Source organism: Spermophilus citellus (assembly GCF_964194105.1).
Source record: "Spermophilus citellus genome assembly, chromosome: 6".
Lineage (NCBI taxonomy): Eukaryota > Metazoa > Chordata > Mammalia > Rodentia > Sciuridae > Spermophilus > Spermophilus citellus.
The window spans coordinates 130,273,111-130,283,465 of NC_138187.1; positions in this window are offsets into that span (position 1 = coordinate 130,273,111).

Sequence of the window (10,355 nt, forward strand, 5' to 3'; positions counted from 1 at the left end):
TCCTGGGATTACAGATATACGCTGCTGTACCTGACTCATCATCACTTTTTTCAGTGGAAGTATTAATACTTCTCCCTGCACAACTCAAACCTTCCAACATGATCTTTTTTTTTTTTCTTTTAATATTTTTTAGTTGTCAAGGACCTTTATTTTATTTATTTATATGCAATGCTGAGGATCGAACCCAGTGCCTCACACATACTAGGCAAGTGCTCTAACACTGAGCCACAATCCCAGCCCCCCTAAAGTGATCTTTAAAATTATAAATTACATCCTGTCACTTGTCTGCTTGCCCCTTCTAACGTCTTCCTGTTGCAGGAGAATGAAATTCACAGCATCTGATTTCTGTTCCCTTATTCAATCCCATTTCTGCTGCTCTCTCACACTGGCTTTCTTTCTTCCTGGCACTTGGCCCCCTTGTAGCCTGGTCCTGTCTCACAGCCTTTGCATTGGCTGTTCCATCTTTCTAGAGCTTTCTTTTCTGGTCTTCCTGGGGCCGATTCCTTCTTAGTTCTCAGGACTGGCTCAAGTAAGGACTGGCTCACCTTCTCAGAGGGCCCTCCCTCCCACTCCACCAGCAGCCCTCTAACCCATCATCTTGTTTGACCATCTGAAATTACATAGGAGTGGGTCTGTGTGATTTCCCTACTGGAAAATATACTCCCAGACAGCGGGGGCCTTACCTGTCCCATTCACCTATGTCAAAAGCATCTAGAAGAGCCTTAAAAAAAATAGTTTTTTTCATTAACAGGGAATGAACCCAGGGACACTTAACCACTGAGCTACATCCTCATTCCTCTTTAATATTTTATATAGAGTCAGGGTCTCCCTAAGCTGCTTAGGGCCTCACTGAGTTGCTAAGTCTGGCTTTGATATTTTGCTGAGTGATAAGTGAACCCCCCCTGGGATTCCAGGGAGTCTGAAAAGGCCCAGGATGTGGGTAGAACACTGGCCTTGGAGACTAGAAACCCACGTGGAGGTCTCCACCCCAGCTCAGATGAGCATAACTCAGCAGCGCAACCCCAGACGAGTCTCTTTGCTTCTTTCAATTTAATTTTCCTCATCTGTAAAACAGAAGTGCTACGACTTGGCTTCACAAGAGCGCGGTGAAGATGAGAGAATTATATGAAAGCACAAAATAGATATGGAATAAGCACTGGTTTAAAAATAAGTCCACAGGGTTTATCCAAAGAGAGGAAAATAGAGCCTGGGTGCCATTATACACTAATCTCCTCTCCATTCCTTTGATCAACTTTATCATGCTTTTAATTTGAGGAAGCAGAGACACGAGGCTACCCTGAGGGAGGGGTAAACGGAAAACCATCATCCACAGGCTGAATCTGGGCCACTGCTGGTTTTCATATGGTCTGTGAGGGAGGCACGCTTTTACATTTTTAAGTAGTTGGAAAAAATAAAAATAAAGATTGGGCTGGGGGTGTTGCTCAATGGTAGAGCACTTACTTGCCTAGCATGTGCCAAGGTCCTGGGCTCAATCCCCGGTACCACAAAAGAAGAAGAAGAAGAAGAAAAAAAAAAAACCCTTTTGTGATACATGAAAATTATATGGAACTCAAATTTCAATGTCCATAAATAAAATTTTTGTTAGAAACCAGAATCAGTCAGGCGTGGTGGTGCTTGCCTGTAATCCCAGCAACTTGGAAGGCAAGGAAGATCTCAAGATCAAGGCCAGTCTGGGCAACTTAGCGAGATTCTGTCTCAAAATAAAAATAAAAATAGCTGGGGATGTGGTTCAGTGGTAGAGCACCCCTGGGTTCAATCCCCAGTATAAAGAGAGAGAGAAGGGAAAAAAAAAAGAAGAAAAGCATCCAGAACCACTGTTCTCTTATATACGGGGAACAGTGGCTATTTTTGTGCTCCAAGCACAGATTCGAGTAATTGTGACAGAGACCATGTGCCCCTAAAATATTCAGTCTGTCCCTTTACAGAAAAAGTATGTGGAACCCTGGCTGATTCTAAGGAGGAAAGGGCCATCTAAGAGACGGCCTAAGAGGTGGTACAGAGAGGACAGGATGACCCCAGGATAGGGCTCCCTGTTCAGGGTTCTGTCTGCAAACCTTGGAAGGTCCTGTGTCCCCCTTGCCTTGGAGTCCACTGAGGGAGCTGCCCATCTCCTGGGCTCTTAGGGAAGAGGCCCCATCACTGTGTGATGCCCCACAGGAGCCCCCAGCCCTGTCGTGGGTCCTTTCACCTCCATTTTTCCCTGGGCTTGGTTTTCTCTAGAAGGAAGGGGGATGGGATGGTCAAAGTGGCTGGCCTTCAGGACATCAACCCTCCTAACAAAGGCTACCCACTCACCCCAGGGAAGAAACCTTTGCACCCTCTCTCCTCCCAGAGGCTGCTCCACATCCGCTCAGCAAGCCCCGTGTAGGAGGGCAGTCTGGAGAGCCCTGGAGATTATTCTTAGGGGAAACAGGAGGGCTAGCGGCTTCAGGGAGGTGGGAAGTCTTCTGCTCCTAATGACAGGCCTCTCTCTCTCTGGGAGTTTATAATCACCCTTCGTGTGGCAAAGACGCCAATCCTGATGGAGCCCATGACATCAGGGAAGCTGCTATGTGGCCTTGGGGGTGGGGATGTGTGTGCACATTCATGGCCAATAGAGGGGAGGAACAAAAATCGAAGTGCAAATGTAAAGGGTCTGTCCTTGAAAAAGCGGAAGGGGGGGCAGGAGGGAAGGCTGGCTGTCCTTCTAAGTGCAGGGTGAGGGCACGGAGAGAAGTGTGGCTACACAGCGGCACCCCATTCACTCACCTCCTTCCTTCTTTCTGTCTTTCCATTATGTCTAGGAGTCTGGAGGGTTAGGACCGAGATCCCACCTCTACCTCGCTCCCTCTGAGGAAGAAAAGGTCCCTTTTACCAAAGACGTCTCAGGAAGCAGAGGTACAACATTGTCCTGTTTCACTGCTCCCAGGTCCAAGCATCCAGCGGCCTCTGCCTCCCCAGTTGCCTCCCTTAGAAGTAGACCCAGTCAGAGGACTAGAGGGCAAGGTCAAGGCGCCAACACTGGTAGCTCTGTGGCCCTGGCAAGTTACTTCCTACTTCTCTGAGTCTCCATTTCCCTCCTATCATAACACCTGTCCTCCGAGGCCACTGTGAGAACCAAATGACAAACTGTACACAAAACCACTTTGAAAACCATAAAGCCCCAGGAAGCAAAGTTCATGGGAACAAACTATGATCTTCATGCCCACAGGTTCCTGAAGGACAAAGCGAGCCTTTTGTGACACAGGTCCAAGTAGCTGAGTGACTTGGAAATAACCTAAGCACAGCATACCCTGAGCAAGCTCAGGAGATGGGTTTCTATCACCAAGAGGTTCTGTCCAATGTAGGAGATGGGAGCCAGGGGAGATGGCCCCTAGGGCTGGAAGCCTCAGAGATGCTATCACATCACACGTGATATGCGATACCACACTTGATATCTTTTCCCATCACAGCAGGCCTTCATGTGACCTGAGCTCAGGATCTGTCTGACAGGGCCCAGCCTTCCTGTTTCAGCTCTGGCCGTTAGACTGAGATAGAGTGGGCTTCCCCTCCAGCCCAGTGCTCCAGCTGCTCAGGCCTGGGGAGGGAGGGGCAGGAGAGGTTTCAAATGCGTGGATTTCCAGTGTGGTGCCTGCCCACTCCCCCAACCCTGCCTCCTTCTGAGATCCTTGGCAGGAGTTGGTAAAATTCTAGAAATGTCCATGGGATCCTTGAGGAGCTCGGTGCCAAGGGGAGTGAGCCCTGAGTTCTAGTTTAGCCCTGCCACTCTGAAGCCACGCAGCCCTGGGTGAGGTGGCTTCATTCTCATCCTGTGAAGCAGCACAGATGCCCTTTTGTGCACCTCTGAGCAGCGAGGAGCAAATGGGGCTTATGAAGGTGCTTTGAAAATGGTGCGGGGAGAGCTGGGCTTGGGGCTCTGCGGTAGAGCGCTCGCCTAGCACGTGTGAGGTCCTGGGTTCGATCCTCAGCACCACATAAAAAATAAATAAAATAAAGGTATCGCATCCAACTACAACTAAAAAATAAATATTAAGGAGAAAATGGTGTGGGGAAGCAGAGGCCGACTGGCAGGATAATGGGGACAGAAGCATCGATAGGCCTGAGCTGGGGTGAGGTGGGGAACAGAGGGGAGAAGGGGTGGAGGGGACAAGAGGAAAGTAATTACTGAGTGCTCTGACAACTGAGGTTGTTACTGTCAGGCTCCGTTTTACAAAAGAAGGAACTAGGCTTGGTGAAGTCGGGTAATTTGCCCAGAGTTTATGGTAGTAAGGGCAGGGTTGGGCGGCCAGCTCAAATCTGCCTGATTCCAGAGCCCATGATCTTTGTACCCCACCTAGTCTCTGTAGTACCTATCCTGAGTGTTGGCAGAAGATTAACTCAGAATAGGAGAAGGAAAGCCAGTTAGAACCCAGGAAGTGACAGACAGGAAGTGTCTCTAAGCACACCTGGCCCCGGAAGTACCAGTGTCCCTGCTAGCCCATACAGTTCTTTTATGCAAGATAGAGAGAGGTCAAAGTGGCCGCCAGCCCTGCCTAGTTGTACCTGTGAAGCGAAAACCAAGTTCAGCTGTTGAAGGCAGCCTTGGGCAGAACTCTGAAATTAACTAATTCATTCACTGGCTAATTAATTAAAGGAGTAAAGAAAAACAAAGCAATCAAGAGTAGCTAGGGGTAGAGAAAAAGAAGAAATAACTGTGGGGAGAAATATGTAAATGGGAGGAATGTCAAAGGTGGGTGTCACACTAAGAAGGGAAATGGCAGGGCCATCTCTGGCTGCTGGGAATTGAACCAGGTGACCCAGGTGCCAGCTGCCTGGGCTAGCTGCCCTCTCTGTGCACCTGGTAAGCATGCTTGGTGTGATTGCTGGCTCAAGTGCTCTTACATCTGCTGGTGGTCAGCTGGTGACACCATGACTAATCTGGCATCTATCTCTTCATATCTCACTGAACAAAGGTGGTGTCTTTTGGCCAGCAGGGCAGGACAGTGCTCAGCCATCACTTGTGACTCTTTCCCTTCTTCTCCGGGCCCTGCAGAGAAGCCTCTCCCACTCCTACCTTCCGTTCGAGTGTTCCAGCCTGGGGCTGGTGTCCCTGGCCAGACACTTGGGCCCAGGCTGGTGCCACTCCTTCCTGGAGGCCTGAGGATGGATTGTGAAAAAGAAGTGCTATACCCTGGGGCAAGAGGTTACTTCGCCATCTAGTTATTAATTACTCACTTGCTTATTATCTTGCACATTGCATCAGGACCGTGAGAATGGCTTTATAGCTGCTTAAATTGGTATCAGCCCCTCTCGCTCCCCCCCCCCACACACACACACACAGATCCAGGTACAGTAGCAAATCCTGCCAAAAGCCATTCCAGCCTTGGCCTATCTCCCATGACTCCTGGCACAGGCACCCTCCAACCATCCCCTCCAGAATGGGAAAAGCTGCTCAGCCGGCAGGTCCCCCACCATTACCAACTCCCTAAGATGGGGCTGCCATAGGCCGCCTCACTTACCCATGGTCCCTGGGCTATATTGCACTGGACTCTGCATGGGAGGACACTTACAGGAGAAAGGTTAGAGATTTTATACCTTGCCTCAGACGTCCTGGGATGTCTCTCCTCTAGTCTGACTCTCGTTCCTCTTATTGCAATTCTGGGGTTTTCCCTCTTATTTGGCCTCCCTTGCCACACTGGTTGAGTAAATACTGTGGAAACACTTAATGGTGGGTGTAGAAGGCTCCTCCTCCTTTTATTACTGCAATGCTGTCGGAGTATCAGACTTACAGGGGAGAATGAGATGAGACCTCTGGGCCTCCCCTCAGGCCCTCCTGCCCCTTCCTTGACTCCTTTATTTTCCCCACTCCAAAGACTGCGGACTCACAGCCAGCAGCCAAATCCCAGCGCCCTGGGAGCTCCCCAGCCTCCTGGCCTGCTCTCTGACCTGCTGTGGGGCACTGCTCAGGTGTGGGCTGACTTAGTGCATCCGCCCGGCCCTCCCCAGCACACTGATAGGCAGACAGCTCAGAGTTTCTGCACACCCCCAGGTGAGGGGCCTCTGCCCTCACTTTCCTCAGTTCCATCACCTTGGGCAAGTTAGCTGACCTTAGTTTCTCCACCTGTGAAAAGGAGGCCACACCTTCCTACCTCAGAGGCATTTGAGAATCAACCCAGTGGAAAGTTCTCCTAAGCCGTTAAGTACAGCACAGAACCAGGTAATTACTATTCACCTTCACAAGCATCAGGGCCAGGTCAGAACTGCCCCACTCACCCCCGCTTCCCTGGATTTACCCACTGAGCTTATTTCTTACCTCCAGAGTTGGTTTGTAGCCTTGAGATTTTTGCACTTGCTGACACATTCCAGGTCTATAACAGGAGCCACCATGACACTCTTTTTGTTGTTGTTGTTGTTTGTTTGTTTGTTTTGTTTTGCTTGTGTTTTCTTTTGCTCTGCTGTTTGTGGAAGCCAGGGCCTCCCACATGCTAGGCAAGCTGTCTACGGCTGAGCCACAACCCCAGTCCGATCCCCAGGTCACAGGAGGCAATGATGTTGGGTTTAGATATGTGAAGGATCTTGGCCAAGGCTGTGAGACCCAGGCATGGAAGGTAATGTGACCTCCTGCCCCAGGGCTTTCAGGAGTGAACCCACAACCGCCCCTTAAGTCTCTAAGTGGGAAAGACACCCAGTGACCCAGTTGCTTTCTGAAATGCCTGAAGCAGGGAGGTGACTGAGTCCTGTGAGTCCCTAGGATTCTACTCAGCAGCTCAGATTGCCCCAGGGGCTGACTATGGTGGGGTTGGAGAAGGGCTGGAGGGACAGCCAGAGGGGACAGGCTGATGCCAGCAACACTCCCACAGAGACCTTTCCTCGGCTAGTCACCAGGCTGCGAGCTGCGGTGGAAAACGTGTGGGCTCTGGAATCAGACCCAGTGCCACTTACTATTCATCCTGTCATTCATCTCTCATCCAGCAAACACTTATTAAATAACAAGCAAAAATCAGGCTCAGGGTTAGGATTGGGTAACTTTATGCCTGCCAGCAAATCGGTTTTTATGGAGAAAGCTTTGGGGGAAGAATGCAGGCTGCTGCATAAATAACTTATTTAGAGAAGGGTCTCAGAGCATGTTTCTTTCTTCGGGACAGAATCCTAAATGTGATGTCGTGCTGAGGTGGAGCATATACAGGGGCTGGAGGGTAGCACTTACCCAGCACATGCGTGAGGCTAGGTAGGCCCTGGGCTCCATCCCTGGCACTGCAAAGCAAAAAAAAAAAAAAAAAAAAACCCACCCGATACAGCTTCTGTCATCATGGGGATGACAATCTGCTCCAGGAAGCAGAAAGTTTGCTGATGTCCCTAAATTACAGGGGGCTAGAAGACCCAGCTCTCACCTTTGACAGGAGATTGGGACCGGAAAGGAGACCAGATCTCAGGAATGGAAAGGACTGCTGTGTTCATCTAGCCTCGCCCCCTACCTGGTGCCCGAAAGCCCTGGGTTTGTCCTCTGAAGCCATTTCTTCTCAACACTCTAACTGTGCCCATAGAAAAGCCAAAACGTTTCCAAGGCAGGTCTGGGCTCAGTACCCCCTCCACCTCTGCTCTCTGCTTAGCTGGGTCTTTCTGCTCAGGAGGAATCTGTTTCTCTCCACTGATTCCCTACAGGTCTGGATGGGAAAGAGGGAAGGAAGAGTCCTCTGAAGGAAGTTGAAATTCAGGGGAAATTTCTCTATGTACAAGGATTTCTCTTGTTCACTGTCAGCAGCTTCCTGAAGAAGCACCCTGAAGATCATGTTTGTTGTTGTTTTAAAATCTTCCCTGCATGAGGGCCCCTCAGATCAGAGTGCTCCCCTGTCCTGTGATAGGGTGGGGCAGTGGTGACCTCCAGAATCAAAGGCCACAGTCATTCCCGAACTTGGATTTTGAAAAAGAAGAGGGAGAGTCCAGTTCTTCTCTCAGGGTCCTCCTCTTGTGTCCCTGCAAATCACCCTTCACCTCCCAGCGCTGGGTGCTGGAGGAACGTGGTTCAGCAGTGTGGATACGTAACCTCCTGCAGGTGGTTCTTCACCCTTTTTAAACTCTGCTTCATTTATACGTCTTCAGCTCAAAGTCCTGGTGCTTTGGGGTAAGAAGAGGCTCAGGGCTGGCCCTCTGCTTCTGGTCCTAACTTCCCCACCCTTAGCCCTTCAGACAGAAGGAGGGTGGGAGTCCACACAGGGTGGGAGGGAGTCACATGCTCATTGCTCATTCCTCTTTCTTTCATTTAATTTTTTTCTTGCCCCTTAAAAACTTAAAATTCTTGGGGCTGGGGTTATGACTCAGTGGTAGAGCACTTGCCTAGGACGGGTGAGGCCCTGGGTTCGATCCTCGGCACCACATACAAACAAACAACAACAAACAAATAAAATAAAGGTTGAATTTTTAAAAAATAATAAAATTCTTCTCTCTCTCTCTCTCTTTCTCTCTCTCTCTCTTCTCTTGGTTCTAGGACCTCAAGCATACTAATCAAGTGTTATGCCACTGAGCTACACCCCCAGACCTATGTCATCTTCCACCCCTACCCTCCCATACTGGGGACTGAGCCTAGTAGCACTCTTCCATGGAACTATATTCCCAGCCCTGTTTGTTTTATTTCTTATTTTAAGACAGAGGCTTGCCGTGTGCGGTGGGCATGCCTGTAATCCCAGCGGCTTGGAAGGCTGAGACAGATGGATTGTGAGTTCAAAGTCAGTCTCAGCTATGGTGAGGCATTAGGCAACTCAGTGAGACCCTGTCTCTAAATAAAATACAAAATAGGGCTGGGGATGTGGCTCAGTGGTTGAGTGCCCCTGAGTTCATTCCCTGGGACCAAAAAAAAAAAAAAAAAAAATCTCGCTTAAGTTACCCAGGCTGGTCTTGAACTGGTGGTCCTCCTGCCTCAGCCTCCCAAGTAGCTGGGATCACAGGCATGCACCACCGCAACAGCTTCTATGCTTTTATTGGTAGCCTAGAGTTCTATTGTGTGGATTTGCCATAATTTGTTTAGCAGTGGCTTGTTACTCTTATTAGTCTTCACTTAAATAATTTCTAACTTTTTATTATTACAGAGAATGATGAATGATGGGATGAACATCTCTTACATCTGATATATATATTTTGCTTCAAGAGAAATCTCAGAAAAGGAATTGCTGTGCCCAGGGGACACATTCCTCCTCCTTCCAAGTCCACAAACAGGATTTGGCCATGTTGGTGGTCCTTAGGCTTCAATAGACTGCTCACCCTCATCCTGAGGAAGGCAGGGAAGAAACAAACAGATGTCGAAATGGACCTCAGCCCTTAGATGATGGAGATGGTGAGAGATGAGAACATCACAGGAACTCCAGGTCCTTCACAGCTTCTCAACCTTCTGTGAGGCCAACCAGCCCCGGCTTGTATGTTATCTCTGCAGAATGAGCCCAGGGATGGTGGGGAAAGGCTGTGGGTGGGGGGTGGGGCAGTAGCTAATGCATTTGCCAGCATCTTTGGTTTCTCCAATATCCAACCAGACTATTAGCAGTTCCCCAAGGATGGCCTTGCTCCTCACGTCATCCCCCATTTCCTATAAATGGGAAGTAGCAAGGCAGTAGGGTTTGTGTATGCATGTGTGTTGTGGGGGAGGGAAGAGGAGGAAGGTCTGGGACATATGGATTTTCCTACAGCTGATGTAGTGGAGAACTGAGGTCCAGAGAAGTTGTTATTTGCCCAGAAGGACACAGCATCTTGGAGAGTAAGTTGTATGGATGTTAGAACTTTCTTTGAAGTCACTGGCCAGACTAGATGAGGGATTTCTGCCCCTGCCTTGTTTCTGGAGCCCAAAGACTGTGTTTGTGTGTGTGGTGGGGGTTGGAAGAAAGTAATTAAACTGAGGAAGTGCCTCGGTTTATCTGAAAATGTTACCCATCTCCTGGGTTTTCCTAAGGATTGAATGAGCTAATTACACAAAAGCATTTAGAAATAGTGCAGGCACAATCAGGAATGGTAACTGTTATTATTATTACAAGAGGCTACATCAGCCGAAGGGGGAGACTTTCAGAGCAGAGTGTCATAGAGCACTGGGGACTGGGTGGGGGAAAGTGCATCTGCCTGGTTTGGTTAAGAAAGTGTGACCCTTGCTGGGCAGGGTGCCTGGGCAGTTGTTCAGGTGGCTGCCTGGGTGAGATCCAAAATCTCACTCTCTGGAGCCCTCCTTCTTTTCCCTGTGTCATAAGGCATAAGGCCCGTAGGCTCCTGGCAGGGAGAGGGTGCCAGGCAGGGAAACAAGGACTTATAGCCCTCTGGTCATCATGGGATGAGGCAGGGGGACTCTCTCCTGACCCCACTGTTTCTTCCTAGGCCTGGAAAATGCCACTGTCCACTCTCTC